General features: G+C 49.7%; 2 protein-coding genes across 3 annotated transcripts in view; one reads left to right on the forward strand and one right to left on the reverse strand.

Moving 5' to 3' along the window:
• Nucleotides 1-12933, reverse strand: part of BEST3 (bestrophin 3) — a 95903-nt gene extending 82970 nt beyond the window's left edge. The window contains exon 1 of the mRNA XM_073555511.1: nucleotides 12918-12933. The gene's annotated coding sequence lies outside the window, so the exon portion shown is untranslated. The remainder of the gene's footprint in view (nucleotides 1-12917) is intronic.
• A 4214-nt stretch (nucleotides 12934-17147) lies between these two features.
• The window catches only part of RAB3IP (RAB3A interacting protein), a 91976-nt gene continuing 90113 nt past the window's right edge, over nucleotides 17148-19010 (forward strand). The window contains exon 1 of one of the 2 annotated variants that reach the window (XM_073555516.1): nucleotides 17148-17303. The gene's annotated coding sequence lies outside the window, so the exon portion shown is untranslated. The remainder of the gene's footprint in view (nucleotides 17304-19010) is intronic. The other variant, XM_073555515.1, reaches the window with a different exon arrangement.

Here is a 19010-nt window from a genome sequence, read left to right on the forward strand (position 1 = left end):
GAGACACGGCCGGCTCAAGTGTCCATTTGCGGTTGTCACCATCTACACGCTGCTCCCCAGGAAGACAGCGCCCCGCAATGGTCTGACTGTGAGTCGGTCGGCGAGACTTTTGTTCCTCCTCACTTGCGGCCTAAGATCCTCGCGTGGGCACACGCGTCCAATGCGGACAGCCATCGTGGCTATATGCAGACCACAAAGTCTCTAGCCGGATCGTATTGGTGGCCACACAGGGCTCGGGACGTGAAAAAGTTTATTCGGGCATGCACCTTATGTGCGCGGGAAAATCTTCCCAGACGGAGTGTGGCGACGGCCGTCGATACACGGCGGCGTTCGCCTGAAACTCCCGCTCCCATTATCTCCCGGGTCTCCCTTCTGAAACCTGGCGACCTGGCCTCCACTGGTGCCGTCCGTGTGTCTCGGTTTTCCGTTTCGCCTACCAGGACATCAGGATCATCCTTGGACGAGTCTGAGACCTGTGCCACTGTCGGGCACAGGCTGGTGGATTGGAAGGTTCAGGGAGGGGGGCCCTAGGAGGGGGGGTAATGTTAGGAGTCAGATTTCTGCCCTGACTATGCAGGAATCTAGATCTTCACATCCTGCATTCTCCTGCTCTCTGTCCTCTGCAGAGGAGATTGATGAGGAGATGGCTTTGCAGCAACTCTCTCGGGAGGCTAAGTCCTTCATCCCATCCTCTGAGCATGCTCGTGGGACGATCTCCCATTGGAGTTCAGGAATCAGGTGCTCAGGTCCTGCTCCTGATTCCATTGGTCTAGCTCAGAGTTCTGGAGACTTCCGGAAGGTCCCGTTTGCTATAAAAAGTGCGCATGGCTGTTCCGCCATGCGCTAGTATAGTCATAATTGCTGCAGTGTGTATGTTGATGGATGCTTGGACTGGTGAATGACTCATTTGAAACCCCCTTCCTTGGTTATTATGTCTGTGTGAGGGAATGAGCCATAGCTAGTATTAGCGCCATTGCTTCATTATCGCCTGCTAGCGTCTAACATCGCGCCTGCGCTTAGCGGTGTCTCTCTGCGGCACTATCCTCGCCGCGCTGCAGTTGCAGCTTATTTATGCGTTCGCGGTTGCGACGCTTTACTCACAAGTTTATACGGTAGGTCCTTGCGGTTGTAGTGCAGTTTAATAACTACTCCGTTGTTCATCTACCGCTTGTGTGTTGCTGAGTACCTGTGCGGCTAACAGGCTCAGCACTATTGTAGTTATTATTTACTACTTGCAGCTCTGTGACTTCAACAGAGCTTGCTTTGTGCACTTGCGTGTTAGTTAACCCCGTGCCCATTACCGCCTTAGTGCTCTGTCTTCATCTAGCTGCAGTTTTTCCATCTACCACACGGTGGACCCCGAGCGGCGAACACGCTTTATTTATATTTTTATTTAGCGTGTTCCGCCGTTCATAACATAGTGACAGAGACATCCACTTTACCGGAGAAGTGATGCAGGAAATAATGTCCACCCCATCCACAAAGTAGCAGTAGAGATTTAATTTGACCTTGAAACTGAAAATCCAGAAAGCCATCACTGAAACGCGTAGACTAGAGTTGAGCGACTTTGGTCGGATCGGGTTTCATGAAACAAAATTTGTTTCAGATGAAACTGGTCCGACTAGGGCAAAAAAAGTCGGAGTTTCGTCTGAAACCCGACCCCAATGCAAGTCAATGGGAAATAAAAGTCGGCATTGAGCGGATGACATTCATCCACTCAATGCCGACTTTTATTCCGCATTGACTTGCATTGGGGTCGGGTTTCGGACGAAACTCCGACTTTTTTTGCCCTAGTCGGACCAGTTTCATCTGAAACAAATTTTGTTTCATGAAACCCGATCCGACCAAAGTCGCTCAACTCCAACGTAGACCATGGACAAAATGCTTGCCCCTTGCACTCTTCTCAAACAGATATACTCCCAACAATAAGACAGATTTCAGCCCATATGAGATGTTATTTGGTTTCATACCTTAATTAGCCTGTTAGAGTTATGGCTTATTCACTATCATGGTTAGGAAAGTGTTATGATTGAGTCACCGTAGGAGGCAAAAACAGAAATGCTAGCTAAGTCCTGAAAACCAGAGAAGTTGGCAACTATCAGATTGCAGACCCCTGAACCTATCAACACAACTAGCAGTAGCCGTGGGGGGTTCCTACGATGACCTAGACCCCTCGATCACAGCCGGAGAGATACATAGGCCTAAAGAAGGAAAGGGGAAATCTAACTGCCCCAGAGCAGACCCCAAAGCAATAGGCAGCCTCCCACATATAATGACGGTGAAGCAAGATGAAAACACTTACACAGAAAGAAAGACAGGCTGAGCAAAGACGGGGCCCAAAAACTACCTAGATAGGAACGGATAGGAAGGCTGCTGTCTGCAATCTGCCAAAACCCTATCAGAGACAAAAGCCAACAAGCTGATATAAAAATGGCCCTGAAGCAACTAAGCTTCAAAAACTAAATCAGCACTCAGGTACTTTCAGAAGACAGAGCTCAAGGAACACTGCACACTCCAGCAGGGAGTGGCAGACTCCAAAAAGCAAGAAAAACAAAAACAAATCTTAGATGCAAAAAGGCAAAACAGAAAACTTAGCTTTAGGAGAGCAGGAATCAGACTGGTGTCCAAGAGTCCACAGAGAAATCACCCGCAGGGCAGAAAGGGCGTAGGCTGCCTTAAATCCAGTCAGTGACTCCACTCAGCCAATCGTCTTCATTAGTCCCAGGTGCCTGATAATCAGGCTCACTACCTTCCTTCACTAGAATAGGGAGTTCACCAGGCCTCAGTGACGGAGGGGCAAATGAACTCACAACAGTACCCCCCCTTGAGGAGGGGTCACCAAACCCTCAACAACGCTACCAGGGCGATCAGGGTGAGCCCGATGAAAGGCACGCACCAATCTTTTGGCATGAATATCAGAGGCAGAGACCCAGGAATTATCCTCCTGACCATAACCCTTCCACTTAACCAAATACTGGAGTCTCCGTCTAGCCAGACGGGAATCCAGAATTTTCTCCACCTCATATTCCAAGTTAGCTTCAACCAATACAGGGTCCGGAGGTGCCACCTCAGGCACAACTGGCTCAAAAAACCTCTTCAACAAGGACTTATGGAACACATTATGGATCTTAAATGTGACAGGAAGAGCCAAACGAAAAGAGACCGGATTAATAATCTCCAAAATCTTGTAAGGTCCAATAAATCTAGGCTTAAACTTAGGAGAAGCCACCTTCATAGCAATATTTTTTGATGATAACCACACCATATCACCAATCTTAAACTGGGGACCAATGGTCCTATGTCGATTGGAAAACCGCTGGGCCTTTTCCTGGGAGAGAGATAACTTATCCACCACTTGGTCCCAGATCTGGTGCATTCTCTCCACCACAGTGTCAACACCTGGGCAGGCAGAAGGCTCCACCTGCCCTGAAGAAAATCGAGGGTGAAAACCAAAGTTACAAAAAAAAGGTGACATCAAAGTGGCAGAACTAGCTCTATTATTTAAAGCAAATTCGGCCAAGGGCAAAAATGAAACCCAATCATCCTGATCAGCGGAAATAAAACATCTCAAATACGACTCCAAGGTCTGGTTTGTTCTCTCTGTCTGCCCATTGGTCTGAGGGTGAAAAGCAGAGGAGAAGGACAACTGAATTCCCAACTTGGAACAGAACGTCCTCCAAAATTTAGACACAAATTGAACTCCTCTGTCAGATACAATGTTCTCAGGAATCCCGTGCAAGCGAACCACCTGTTGCAAAAACAGAGGCACCAACTCAGAGGAAGATGGCAACTTAGGGAGTGGTACAAGATGAACCATCTTAGAGAACCTATCACAAATCACCCAAATAACAGTCATTCTTTGAGAGACCGGCATATCAGAGATGAAATCCATTGAAATATGGGTCCATGGTCTCCTGGGGACCGGCAAAGGCATCAAGAACCCACTAGAGCGAGAACAAGATTTAGACCGGGAGCAAGTCCCACAGGACTGCACAAAATTCCTGACATCATGAGACAAGGTGGGCCACCAAAAAGAGCGACTCACCAGATCTCTAGTACCAAAAATACCTGGATGACCAGCCAATGCAGAGCAATGAACTTCAGACATCACTCTCTTCTTCCACTGGTCAGGAACATACAACTTTCCACTGGGGCAACGCTCAGGTTTGTCCTCCTGGAACTCTTGCAGAGCAAGTCTCAAATCGGGCGAGATGGCAGAAAGAACTACCCCTTCGCCAAGATGGTGGCAGGCTTGGTCACCACAGGAGAATCAGCAAAGAAACTCCTAGAGAGGGCGTCTGCCTTGACATTCTTCGTTCCAGGAAGGAAAGAGACCACAAAATCAAAACGTGTAAAAAACAAGGCCCACCTAGCCTGTCTAGGGTTCAAGCGTTTAGCCGACTCTAGGTAAATCAAATTTTTGTGGTCAGTGAGGACCACAACTTGATGTTTGGCTCCCTCCAACCAATGTCTCCACTCCTCAAATGCCCATTTCATGGCCAACAGTTCCCGATTCCCCACATCATAGTTACGTTCAGATGAAGAGAACTTACGGGAAAAGAAAGCACAGGGATTCATTTTAGATGTTACCGGATCCTTTTGGGACAACACCGCTCCTGCACCAATCTCAGAAGCATCCACCTCTACTCCTCTTTGGTCAGACCTCATCTGGAATATTGTGTCCAGTTTTGGGCACCACATTTTAAAAAAGACATCAACAAACTGGAGCAAGTTCAGAAAAGAGCGACCAGAATGGTGACCGTTCTGCAAACCCTGTCTTATGAGGAAAGGTTGCAGGATTTGGGATTGTTTAGTTTGCAAAAGAGAAGACTGAGAGGAGACTTAATAGCTGTCTACAAATATCTAAAGGGCTGTCACATTGTAGAAGGATCAACTTTATTCTCATTTGCACAAGGAAAGACTAGAAGCAATGGGATGAAACTGAATGGGAGGAGACACAGATTAGATATTAGAAAAAACTTTTTGACAGTTAGAGTGATCAATGAGTGGAACAGGCTGCCACGAGAAGTGGTGAGTTCTCCTTCAATGGAAGTCTTCAAACAGAGGCTGGACAGGCATCTGACTGGGATGATTTAGCGAATCCTGCTTTGAGCAGGGGGTTGGACCAGATGGCCCAGGAGGTCCCTTCCAACTCTACGATTCTATGATTCTATGAGACATCAGGTTGCCGCAGAACCGGGGCGGAGGTAAATCTACGTTTCAGCTCCTGAAAGGAAGCAACCGCCTCCGGAGACCAATTCAACACATCCGCACCCTTCCTGGTCAGGTCAGTCAATGGTTTGGCAATACTAGAAAATTTTGCTATACATTTCCGATAAAAATTAGCAAAACCCAAAAACTTCTGGAGGGCCTTCAAAGAAGTGGGCTGAACCCAATCATAAATGGCCTGTACCTTGGCCGGGTCCATTTCAATAGTTGACGGAGACAAAATAAATCCCAAAAAAGAAATTCTCTGTACTCCAAAAAGGCATTTTGATCCTTTGACATACAGAGAATTCTCTCTCAAGATCCGGAACACAGTCCGAATATGTTCCACATGAGAATCCCAATCCTTGGAGAAGATCAAAATATCATCCAGATAGATAATCAAAAATTTATCGACAAAGTCTCGGAAAATATCGTTCATGAAGCACTGGAAGACAGAAGGGGCATTAGTGAGCCCAAAAGGCATCACCAGGTACTGAAAATGTCCCTCCGGAGTATTAAACGCCGTCTTCCATTCATCCCCCTGCTTAATGCGGATAAGATTATACGCCCCCCTGAGGTCAAGCTTGGTAAACCAGCAAGCACCTCTGACTCTAGAGAATAGATCTGAAATCAGGGGTAACGGATACTGATATTTAATAGTAATTTTATTGAGGGCACGATAATCAATACAAGGCCTTAAAGAACCATCCTTCTTGGCCACAAAAAAAAACCCGGCACCTAAGGGTGAAGAGGATGGTCTAATATGACCCTTCTCCAACGCCTCCTTAATATAGGACCGCATAGCCTCGTGCTCGGGTACAGATAAATTGAAGAGCCGACCCTTAGGAAATTTACACCCCGGGTTTAGTTCAATTGCACAGTCATAACTCCTATGAGGAGGCAAGGACGCAGACTCATTCTCACTAAATACATCATAGTAGTCCGCCAAATAGTCAGGAACCTCATGCGACTGAGGAGAGGTGGAAAAAAACGGAGCCTCACTAAAGGTACACCGGCAACCCCAACTCACCACAGACACAGACTTCCAATCCAAAACTGGATTATGAATCTGCAACCAGGGAAACCCCAGAACAACGGCATCATGCAGACCATGCAACACCAAAAATCTGCAATTTTCTTGGTGGTCTGGGGCGACCCGCATGACCAACTGGGTCCAAAACTGAGGTCTATTTTTAGCCAGAGGGGTAGCATCAATCCCCCTCAAAGGGATAGGCGTCTGCAGAGGTGTCAACGGAAATCCACAACATTTAGCAAAATCCAAGTCCATTAGGTTTAGCGCTGCTCCCGAATCCACAAAAGCCTTGGCGGAAAATGTGGACAGGGAACAGATCAGAGTAATCGCCAAAAGAAACTTAGGCTGAACCCCACCAACAGAAAACGTGTGTGCAAAGCGTTTCTCACGTTTAGGACAAACAGAAATAGCATGTGAGGCATCTCCACAGAAAAAACACAGCTTATTACGCCTTCTGAATTCCTGACGTTGCGCCTTAGACAAAACTCTATCACATTGCATAGGTTCAGACGTCTGTTCAACCGGTGGCAACACCTCTCGTGTAATCCTGCGTTCACGTAAACGCCGATCAACCTGAATGGCTAAAGACATAGAATCGTCCAGACCAGAGGGAACAGGAAATCCCACCATAGTATCTTTTACGGCTTTTGACAATCCCTTCAGAAAGAGAGCAGCCAAGGCACTATCATTCCAGGTAGTAAGGACCGCCCATTTTCGGAACTTTTGACAGTACAACTCTGCAGATTCTCGACCCTGGTTCAATGCTAACAGGGTCTTTTCAGCCTGATCAATAGCATTAGGTTCGTCGTACAGCAACCCCAAGGCTTGAAAAAATGCATTCACATTAGTCAGAATAGGGTCATCTGGTTTCAAAGAAAACGCCCAATCCTGGGGATCGCCGCGCAGCAAAGAGATGACAATTTTAACCTGCTGCGCGGGGCTCCCTGACGAGTTAGGCTTCAAAGCAAAAAATAATTTACAATTATTTTTGAAACTCAAAAATTTAGATCGATCCCCAAAAAATACATCAGGTGTGGGGATCTTTGGTTCAACAGCATGTGAACGAGCAAGATAGGCGGAAATTCCTCGCACTTCAGCAGCGAGCTGCTCCACACAATCAGACACTTGCTTTATCTCCATTGAGAAAAAAAAAATTCCCCCTACGGCCTCAGAGATATAGAGGAAAGAATATACACACACCTTTTTTTCTTTTTTTTTTTTAAACACAATTCTTTCCTGCTATTGAGTACCCCAGGATCTGCGGTTGGGCGGGTGATTCTGTTATGATTGAGTCACCGTAGGAGGCAAAAACAGAAATGCTAGCTAAGTCCTGAAAACCAGAGAAGTTGGCAACTATCAGATTGCAGACCCCTGAACCTACCAACACAACTAGCAGTAGCCGTGGGGGGTTCCTACGATGACCTAGACCCCTCGATCACAGCCGGAGAGATACATAGGCCTAAAGAAGGAAAGGGGAAATCTAACTGCCCCAGAGCAGACCCCAAAGCAATAGGCAGCCTCCCACATATAATGACGGTGAAGCAAGATGAAAACACTTACACAGACAGAAAGACAGGCTGAGCAAAGACGGGGCCCAAAAACTACCTAGATAGGAACGGATAGGAAGGCTGCTGTCTGCAATCTGCCAAAACCCTATCAGAGACAAAAGCCAACAAGCTGATATAAAAATGGCCCTGAAGCAACTAAGCTTCAAAAACTAAATCAGCACTCAGGTACTTTCAGAAGACAGAGCTCAAGGAACACTGCACACTCCAGCAGGGAGTGGCAGAATCCAAAAAGCAAGAAAAACAAAAACAAATCTTAGATGCAAAAAGGCAAAACAGAAAACTTAGCTTTAGGAGAGCAGGAATCAGACTGGTGTCCAAGAGTCCACAGAGAAATCACCCGCAGGGCAGAAAGGGCGTAGGCTGCCTTAAATCCAGTCAGTGACTCCACTCAGCCAATCGTCTTCATTAGTCCCAGGTGCCTGATAATCAGGCTCACTACCTTCCTTCACTAGAATAGGGAGTTCACCAGGCCTCAGTGACGGAGGGGAAAATGAACTCACAACAGGAAAGGCCAGGTGATGCAAATGTCCCAGGTTTATATAAACCCAGCCTCCTCTAACCTTGCGTAAAAAACAGCAGCCATGGGTTCTTCTAAGCAACTGCCTAGCAATCTGATAATGGAAATGGTTGAGGCCCACAAAGCAGGGGAAGGCTATGAGAAAATAGCAAAGAGTTGGCAATTAACAGGAACAGTGAAGGTCAAGATAAGGTCTGGATGACCAAGCAAAATTTCAGAGAGAGTTGCTGGTAGGATTGCTAAAGAAGCAAATCAGAACCACTGCTTGGCTGTGGGTCGCCCTCACACCCAGGGCAGCGGGGTACCCGGTACCGGGCCGGTGTCAGGGGGATGTGTCACAGCAGCAGTGACCCGGTCCGTGGCCCTTGGCGCCCAATATCAATGGCGGTGATGTTAATAGTGTAATAGTTTATTTAGATAGTTCGTGACGCCACCTGTGGTGTTTGGCAAGCAAGATGTTAAGCCAACGCTGCGTGCAGATCCACTGGGACTGATGGTGTGGTGCAGCAAAGATGGTGTAGCTCCCCACAGGTGGAGCTGTAGTCCCAGGGCAGTGTAGGTGCAGTGGATGAGGAGAGGCGCAGAATGGTATAGACGCTGGTACCCAGGTGTAGCGATGCTGGAATAACTGGAGGACACCAGAGTATGCGGTTCCAAAGCTTTACTCACTGTTTGCAGTTCACACAACTGCCTGCCTCCGCACTGTGTTCTTCAGGTCAGGGCCCCAGCCAACCTCCAGGCAGGATAGGATTCTCCCCTCCGCACTCCGCCAATATGTACCTTACTGAACGACTCCTCCAATGCGCCTTTAGGTGCGAAGCACTCCAGTGCTTAGTTACCCTGGAATGCCTCTCTCTAGGTGTTCCTAGTCTCTACATGTATGACAGACAGCTGTAGCCTGCATCGGGGACTCCTCTCTGCGTCCCAGCTCACTATCCAGTTGCTGTTGTGTCCCAAGTCTATGATGGGAGTAAGGCGTTAGTGGCTCACTACTCCTCCGGTGTCTGTTGCCGGACATAAAGATCCAATCAACCTTGGGGACAGGGCCCCGGCCTTTGCGCTCTGGACTGGAAGGGTTATCTCTCTTTCTCAACCTGCTTCCCACCGTCCTTCTATTCTCCTTCGTTCCGATCTGTTCTATCTCTCTTATGGAATCTGTAGTCTCCAGTCTACGTCTCTTTCTCCTTCTCTTCCTTCCCGTGCCAGCTGGCTCAGGTCACTGGGGCAGCTGCAGCACTCCTTCCTCCATCCCTTCTTCCAGGGATCCCCACTCCTCACCGAGTGGCTGTCCTCTCCTACTCCGCCTGCCATCTTCTGTGGACTGACTCCAAATCCTACACCTTCCCTCTCTTTTATATCTAACTCCACCCGCCTCCCCAGCACCTCTCGTGTTACGAAGCCATGGACCACAAAAGGCATCCCATGACCTTTCCAGCATAAAGCATGGATGGGTCCCTGCTGAACTATCCTGTGTGTGGGGTGCAGGTGTTGGAATGTGGAAGGGAGTTCCCACCCTACCTGGATGGTGGGGTACCACACCTTAGGAGAAGGTGCAGTACCTCTGTGGTGACTGAAGCCTCAGGGGCGCCACAGCTGCATAAGACCTTCAGAAAGATTTAGCTGACTCTGGAGTTGTGGTACATTGTTCTCCTGTTCAGAGACACCTGCACAAATATGGAAGAATCATCAGGAGAAAACCTCTCCTATATCCTCACCATAAAATTCAGAATCAGAACTATGAAAAAGAACATTTAAACAAGCCTGATGCATTTTGGAAACAAGTCCTGTGGACCGATGAGGTTAAAATAGAACTCGTTGACAACAATGATCAAAGGGATGAAAAAAGGTATGTGTGGAGGAAAAAGGACATCTCACCAATCAGTAAGGGGGTGGATCAGTCATGCTTTGGGGTTGTGTTGCAGCTAAAGGTAAGGGGTGTCTCACTGATCTGTTGCTTCGTGATAAACTTGAATTGAAAAGTGACCACCGTCCTGTGGCCTATTATTGGTTTGTGAACACAGATGTTCCTTCTCTGAAATAAAAAGCAGATGAGAAAAAAAACAGAAGCAACACAGATGCAACTGGGATAAGACCCAGTAACATTTCTTGTGGTTGGTAATTTTACACGTATGCGTGAATGCAGCCATATTTGTGTTCTCTTTTTATATCCCTGCTCCTTATGTGCTTATTGGTCCAGAGGGCAGTCCTACTTACTGACTGACAGTTATCAGAAAGCACAACTCCACAAGGCTGTAAATCACTGATTAGGACGGCCCACTGGACTCCTAAGCCCCGAAGGAGCAAAGATTTCAATTTGACTCTATAACATGCTGCTTGTGGGTCAAACACCAGGTTTAAAATTTTAAAACTAAGGCATCATTCAGACGTTCGTGTTGCACAAATCTGTTGTTTCCTTTTTTTTCACGAAAATAACTCATACAGATTATGGTGCTATTCACATGCTTGTGTTTCCTCAAGGACTGTGTGTGCAAAACTCACAAAAAAGCCTGTTTTTTCTGGTATTACAGCTGAAAAGGCCCAAAACAAATTTATGGGCCTGTGAAAAACATTTACAGCACACAGATGGCGTCAGTGTATACTTCGTATTTAACATTGCGAAGAAGTTTTGTAGTTCATTGATTTATCAATCCGTGTAAAACACTGCTGACACACTGATGGTAAAAACGGACACACAGACCGTACACTGGTGACACAGCGATGGTAAAAACGGACACACAGACCGTACACTGGTGACACAGCGATGGTAAAAACGGACACACAGACCGTACACTGGTGACACAGCGATGGTAAAAACGGACACACAGACCGTACACTGGTGACACAGCGATGGTAAAAACGGACACACAGACCGTACACTGGTGACACAGCGATGGTAAAAACGGACACACAGACCGTACACTGGTGACACAGCGATGGTAAAAACGGACACACAGACCGTACACTGGTGACACAGCGATGGTAAATACACTGATGACACACTGATGGTAAAAACGGGCACACAAACCGTACACTGATGACACACTGATGGTAAAAACGAACACACAGACCGTACAATGATGACACACTGATGATAAAAACGGACACACAGACCGTACAATGATGACCCCCAGATGATAAATAGGGACACATGGACCGTAGACTAATGACACTGATGGTAAAAACAGACACATGGACCATACACTGGTGACACGCTGATGGTAAATAGGGACACACGGACCAAACACTGATGACACACTCATGGTAAAAACTGACATACGGATCATACACTGGTGACACACTGATGGTAAATAGGGACACACGGACCAAACACTGATGACACACTCATGGTAAAAACTGACATACGGATCATACACTGGTGACACACTGATGGTAAATAGGGACACATGGACCGTACACAGATGGCACACTGAAGGTAAATAGGGACACACGGACCGTACACAGATGACACACTGATGGTAAATAGGGACACACGGACCGTACACAGATGACACACTGATGGTAAATAGGGACACACGGACCATACACAGATGACACTGATGGTAATAATGGACATACAGACCATACACAGATGGTAGAAACGGACACACAGACCATACACTGGCAATACACTGTTGGTAATAAAGGACACACGGACCGTACACAGATGACACACTGATGGTAAATAGGGACACACGGACCGTACACAGATGACACACTCATGGTAAAAACTCACATACGGATCATACACTGGTGACACACTGATGGTAAATAGGGACACATGGACCGTACACAGATGGCACACTGAAGGTAAATAGGGACACACGGACCGTACACAGATGACACACTGATGGTAAATAGGGACACACGGACCATACACAGATGACACTGATGGTAATAATGGACATACAGACCATACACAGATGGTAGAAACGGACACACAGACCATACACTGGCAATACACTGTTGGTAATAAAGGACACACGGACCGTACACTGGTGACACACTGATGGTAAATAGGAACACACGGACCATACACCGGTGACATACTGATGGTACAAACTGACACGGACCAAACACTAATGACAACGGTACCAATTTTTCACGTTTGTGTTAAGCCCGGACGTGTAAATGAGGCCTGAGGCTGGGTTCATGGTGTCTTCTCCTACATGCATAATAAAGAAAACTTGGCACTCAACTTCTAGAATATTGTTTTGGATTTTTTAATGCAGCCAGAAAATAATAAGACGTTTCAGCCTCACTGGCCTTCATCAGTAACAGACTGCAGTATAGTAGTTAATCGCATTCAGTGTGATAGAAGTGACCAGGCCAGGATTGGTAATATAACCAACCGGGCATTTTCCTGCTGGGCCGCTGTAATGTGGGCCGCGGGTGGCAGCGCCCGCTCATCTGGCCACTTGCCAGCTGATGTGGCCACTGGCCTGGCTGTTGTTCCTGCCGCCGGCCCTCTGCGGGCACGGCGGTTATAGTTTCTAACCCTCCCGGGAATTTTCTATCCTGCACTGCAGAAAGATAAGCCGCCACCCCCCCCATCCTCACCCTAGTTTGAGACCTCCCCCCCGCAGCCACTCACAGCGTCGCTTGCCTGCTCTCTTCTCTGTACACAGGACCTGTGATGAGGTCACAAGAGGGGAGGAGTCAGGGGTCACATGATCAGGAGCCTTTGTCCTGACCCCTGATCATGTGACCTCTGACTCCACCCCTCCTGTGACCTCATCACAGGTCCTGTGCGCACAGCCCTGCCTCTTGGTGTCTGCCGGACTCTGCTGTGCTGGTTGTCATGGTGCTGGATGAGGTAAGTATGTGTGGGGTCAGGAGGGGTTTACAGGGTACATGTAGCAGAGCTGTGTGTGTACGAGTTGTACGGAGCGGAGCCGTGTGTGTACGAGGTGTATGGAGAGGAGCCGCGTGTGTACGAGGTGTACGGAGCTGAGCCGCGTGTGTACGGAGTGGAGCCGCGTGTGTACGAGGTGTACGGAGCGGAGCCGGATGTGTACGAGGTGTACGGAGCGGAGCCGGATGTGTACGAGGTGTACGGAGAAGAGCCGGATGTGTACGAGGTGTACGGAGAAGAGCCGCGCGTGTACGAGGTGTACGGAGAGGAGTCGTGTGTGTACGAGTTGTACGGACTGGAGCCATGTGTGTACGAGTTGTACGGACCGGAGCCATGTGTGTACTTGGTGTACGGAGCGGAGCCGCGTGTGTACGAGGTGTACAGAGCGGAGCCACGTGTGTACGAGGTGTACGGAGTGGAACCATGTGTGTACGAGGTGTACGGAGCAGAGCCACGTGTGTACGAGGTGTACGGAGCAGAGCCACGTGTGTACGGAGCGGAGCCGCGTGTGTACGAGGTGTACGGAGCAGAGCCACGTGTGTACGGAGCGGAGCCGTGTGTGTACGAGGTGTACGGAGCGGAGCCGTGTGTGTACGGAGCGGAGCCGCGTGTGTACGAGGTGTACGGAGCGGAGCCGGATGTGTACGAGGTGTACGGAGAAGAGCCGCTCGTGTACGAGGTGTACGGAGAGGAGTCGTGTGTGTACGAGTTGTACGGACTGGAGCCATGTGTGTACAAGTTGTACGGACCGGAGCCATGTGTGTACTTGGTGTACAGAGCGGAGCCGCGTGTGTACGAGGTGTACAGAGCAGAGCCACGTGTGTACGAGGTGTACGGAGTGGAATCATGTGTGTACGAGGTGTACGGAGCAGAGCCACGTGTGTACGGAGCGGAGCCGTGTGTGTACTTGGTGTACGGAGCGGAGCCACGTGTGTATGGGGTATACGGAGCGGAGCCGTGTGTGTACAGAGTGGAGCCATGTGTGTACGGAATGTATGGAGCGGAGTCATATGTGTACGGGATGTACGGAGCGGAGCCAAGTGTGTACGAAGCATATAAAGCAGGCTTTTCCCACGGACACAGGAGTACACGGCGGAGCCCCGAGGAGCATTTTAAAACTCACACATGAAGTTCCACCGGAAGTGATGTGCTGGAAGCTGACCGGAAATGAGATAATTTCATGAGGAGATTGTGACGGAACTAGGAATGCTTCAGATCCATCACCATGTCCTCCTCTGACAGCGCGGACAGCAGGATCGCCTTGGAATCGGGGATGCCGGCCATGTGAGCGGATCATGATATGTCCTGCACCGGGAGGCTCAGGTGGGCACTACAATGAGAGCCGGGCTGCTATAGAATCTTTATAGAATCTTTCTTTATTTCTCTCTCTCTTTTTCTTTCTTTCTCTGTTCTTTCTTTCTCATTCTCTGTTCTGTCTTTCACTCATTTTCTTTCTCTCTCTCTCTGTTCTTTCTTTCTTTAATCATTGTTTTTTCTTTCTCTCTCTCTCTGTTCTTTCTTTCCCCTCTTTCTTTCTCTCTCTGTTCTTTCTTTACTTCTTTCTCTCTCTGTTCTTTCTCTGTCTCTTTCTGTTCTTTCTTTCCCTCTGTTTTCTCTCTTCCTTAGTGCCAGTCAGTGTGCCCATAATGCCAGTCAGTGTGATCAGCAGTGCCAAATGGGTGCGGTTGGGCGTGGACATGGGTGTGACTCATTGCGAAATGGATGTGGTCGGGCGTGGCCCAAAATTTGCAGCGGCGTGCGCAGCTGTCTTTTTCCCTTCTTCAAAAGTTGGGAGGTATGATAGGGGCGGCTATGACCAGGGGTCTGGTTGCCCAATGGATAGCAGTTCTGCCAGGAATTCTGTCACTGTGCGTACAAAAGGGGACAGAGCTTTGGGAGGAGTACTGTATCTAAAAGCAATAAATAGGACTGAGCTGTAATACTGGATACAGCTGTGACTACATGTTATATAGTCGTGTTAATCTCCTCTCACTTCTTGTAACCTACAAGTGTACAAAGATATTATATAGTCACCATGTGACTAGTGGGCCTGTGTATCTTCATGTGCCAGGGCTGAATTTTAGTCCCAGTCCGGCCCTGGAAGTGACACCATAGTCACTTTAAATGTGCCTGGTCATGCACTAGGCGCTGGGCATGGAGCCTGAATCAAATAGTACCTGGGTGGGTGGGGGTGCCGTGCCGACATCAGCGACCCAAAATCCACTGAAAAGTCTATTATTTTCTGGCTGCATTAAAAAATCCAAAAAAAATTCTAGAAGTTGAGTGCCAGGTTTTCTTTAATATTCATGTATGGTGTGGGGCCCTACTTGAGCACCTTCTGAAGTTGTGCATACGGTGTTTTTCCTTTTCTCCTACATGCAGTGGCTCCATAGGGGGAAACTTCCTGATCCCCAAACCTGGATTCAGACGTATGCGCTGACGGGGCCATAGACCACAATGGTGCAGATGGAGTCACCTTTATGCACTGTCCTGCATTATTTTCGGTCATATACATGGGTCACCCTCCCAGGGCTGTGGGGTACTCGGTACCGGGCCAGTGTCAGGGGGTTGTGTCACAGCAGCGATGACCCGGTCCGTGGCCCTGGGCGCCCAAGCAATGGGGAGATGTAGTTATTGGTAGAATAGTTCGTGACGCCACCCGTGGTGTTCGGCAAATGTGGTGTTAGGCCAACGCTGCATACAGATCCGCTGGGACTGATGGTGTGGTGCAGTAAAGATGGTGTAGCTCCCCACAGGTGGAGCTGTAGTCCCAGGGCAGTGTAGATGTAGCCGGCACGGGGATGTAGCAGTGCCGAAAGCGTAGGGAACAGACAAGACACAGCGGTTGCAGTTTCTGTATCTTTACTGAGTATATGCAGTCCAGAGTCCTGATTACAGATGGTATTGGAGCAGGATAGCCTGGAAGCAGATCAGGATTCTCTCTCAGCAGAAGGGCTGTGCAGTCTCCTTCCTAGCGCTTTGTAGTGTGAAGCACTCCAGTGCTTAGTTACTCTGGAATGCCTCTCTTCAGATGTTCCTAGAACTTTACTTGTATGACAGACAGCTGTAGCCTCTCTCGGGGACTCCTCTCCTAAGTCCTGGCTCTCTATTCAATTGCTGTTGTGTCTCAAGTCTTTGGTGAGAGCAGGGCATTTACAGCCTCCTACTCCTCTGGTATCTGTGGCAGGACTGTTAGTATCCGTACCACCGTGGAGACCAGGCTCCAGTCTTTGCGCTCTAGCGGTGAGAGCTCTCCTCCCGGAGCTCAACCTCCACCCCGCTCCACACGTCTGCACACGTGGACCTCCACACACTATCTGAACCTTCTTCCTCCTGGCCCTCAGAGGACACTCCTCTCCAGAATCCTGGTTCAGAGTTCCCCCTGCTAGCCCGGAGTGGAACTGTGTTGCATGCATTAGGTTAACTGCTGGAGAGACCATCACTGCTTCCAAGCCTGGCATTTACCCTCCCCTGGAGGAAGGCAAAGCCAGTGTGGCGACCATACCCCTGTGGGCGCCACATACATATATTGGGCGCAGGCGCTGACCGCCTCCAGGGGACGTATATGGCCTAAGGCTGGAGTCACACTGCCGAATGTCTCCTGCCATCATCACATCGCATAGCACAGACTGGCCGGCATCTCTCCTGACCTGAGCATGGCAGCGTGATGGATTACTAGGCAGCTGTCAAGCTCAGGCCAGGAGAGGTGCCGGCCAGGGCAAGTTTTACGATGGCAATGTGACTCCAGCCTTATGTGCTGCAGGACAGAGGACGCGGTGACTCCATTTGCACCGGTGTAGTCTATGGCTCTGTCATCCCTTTCATGAGCCGCCAATCTATACCATACAAGACGCGTCCCGGGTGGACAGCGCCGAGAACGCCTAAACTCGCACGCTCTGACGTCACACACATGATGCCTAGCGAGCTGATTGGTACTATTCCTTGGTACAGACGCAGGTGCAGCTAGTTCTCGGGCTCTGATTGGTGGCATGACCTTGGTGACGTCACATGGGCGGTCCCAGGCGGTGTGGTTATGTCCCTGGGATCTCATTGTGCACCTGCCCGTCTTTGTTGGTGAACGCGCAGCGCGTGCACGGGCTGTCGGTACTCGCGTGCTCATATCTGGTAAGTGTGGGGGGTGCACAGCGCTGTTTCGGGGTGGCACATGGCGTCCTTGTCCGTGTGACGCTTCTTATGTGCATTCTGTGCGAGAGTGCAGGCGGAGCTTCCATGTTTACATAGCAGTGCTCTGCTGGGAGAGGGGTGCCGTGGAGGGCATGTCGTGCCCTGCCGATAGGGTCCTGCACTGGAGGAGTAGTGCTCTCATGTGACATCTCCAAAGACAAATCTATTATGCCAGCGAGGCCTCCTGTGGCCTGTGTCCACCTCACACCTGCAGTCACTCCCAGGACAAGGGAGTTGTGGAGTGTCATGTAGTGTGTCTCAGGAGGGCACACCGTGCAGCAGGGACACTGTGTGTGTGTGTGTGTGTGTGTGTGTGTCTCTCAGGAGGGCAAAAGCCGTGCAGCAGGGACACTGTGTGTGTGTGTCTCTCAGGAGGGCACACCGTGCAGCAGGGACACTGTGTGTGTGTGTGTGTGTGTGTGTGTGTGTGTGTGTGTCTCTCTCAGGAGGGCAAAAGCCGTACAGCAGGGACACTGTGAGTGTGTGTGTCTCTCAGGAGGGCACACCGTGCAGCAGGGACACTGTGTGTGTGTGTGTGTGTGTGTCTCAGGAGGGCAAAAGCCGTGCAGCAGGGACACTGTGTGTGTGTGTCTCTCAGGAGGGCAAAAGCCGTGCAGCAGGGACACTGTGTGTGTGTGTGTCTCTCAGGAGGGCAAAAGCCGTGCAGCAGGGACACTGTGTGTGTGTGTGTCTCTCTCAGGAGGGCATAAGCCGTGCAGCAGGGACACTGTGTGTGTGTGTGTGTGTCTCTCTCAGGAGGGCATAAGCCGTGCAGCAGGGACACTGTGTGTGTGTGTCTCTCAGGAGGGCAAAAGCCGTGCAGCAGGGACACTGTGTGTGTGTGTGTGTCCCTCAGGAGGGCAAAAGCCGTGCAGCAGGGACACTGTGTGTGTGTGTGTGTGTGTGTCCCTCAGGAGGGCAAAAGCCGTGCAGCAGGGACACTGTGTGTGTGTGTCTCTCAGGAGGGCAAAAGCCATGCAGCAGGGACACTGTGTGTGTGTGTCTCTCAGGAGGGCAAAAGCCATGCAGCAGGGACACTGTGTGTGTGTGTCTCTCAGGAGGGCAAAAGCCGTGCAGCAGGGACACTGTGTGTGTGTGTCTCTCAGGAGGGCAAAAGCCGTGCAGCAGGGACACTGTGTGTGTGTGTCTCTCAGGAGGGCAAAAGCCGTGCAGCAGGGACACTGTGTGTGTGTGTCTCTCAGGAGGGCAAAAGCCGTGCAGCAGGGACACTGTGTGTGTGTGTCTCTCAGGAGGGCAAAAGCCGTGCAGCAGGGACACTGTGTGTGTGTGTGTCTCTCAGGAGGGCAAAAGCCGTGCAGCAGGGACACTGTGTGTGTGTGTGTGTGTGTGTGTGTGTGTGTCTCTCAGGAGGGCAAAAGCCGTGCAGCAGGGACACTGTGTGTGTGTGTCTCTCAGGAGGGCAAAAGCCGTGCAGCAGGGACACTGTGTGTGTGTGTGTGTGTGTGTCTCTCAGGAGGGCAAAAGCCGTGCAGCAGGGACACTGTGTGTGTGTGTCTCTCAGGAGGGCACACCGTGCAGCAGGGACACTGTGTGTGTGTGTGTGTGTGTGTGTGTCTCTCAGGAGGGCAAAAGCCGTGCAGCAGGGACACTGTGTGTGTGTGTGTCTCTCAGGAGGGCACACCGTGC

This window comes from Dendrobates tinctorius, unplaced genomic scaffold, assembly GCF_039654945.1.
Source record: "Dendrobates tinctorius isolate UK_male_01 unplaced genomic scaffold, ASM3965494v1 ptg000224l, whole genome shotgun sequence".
In the NCBI taxonomy this organism is placed as follows: domain Eukaryota; kingdom Metazoa; phylum Chordata; class Amphibia; order Anura; family Dendrobatidae; genus Dendrobates; species Dendrobates tinctorius.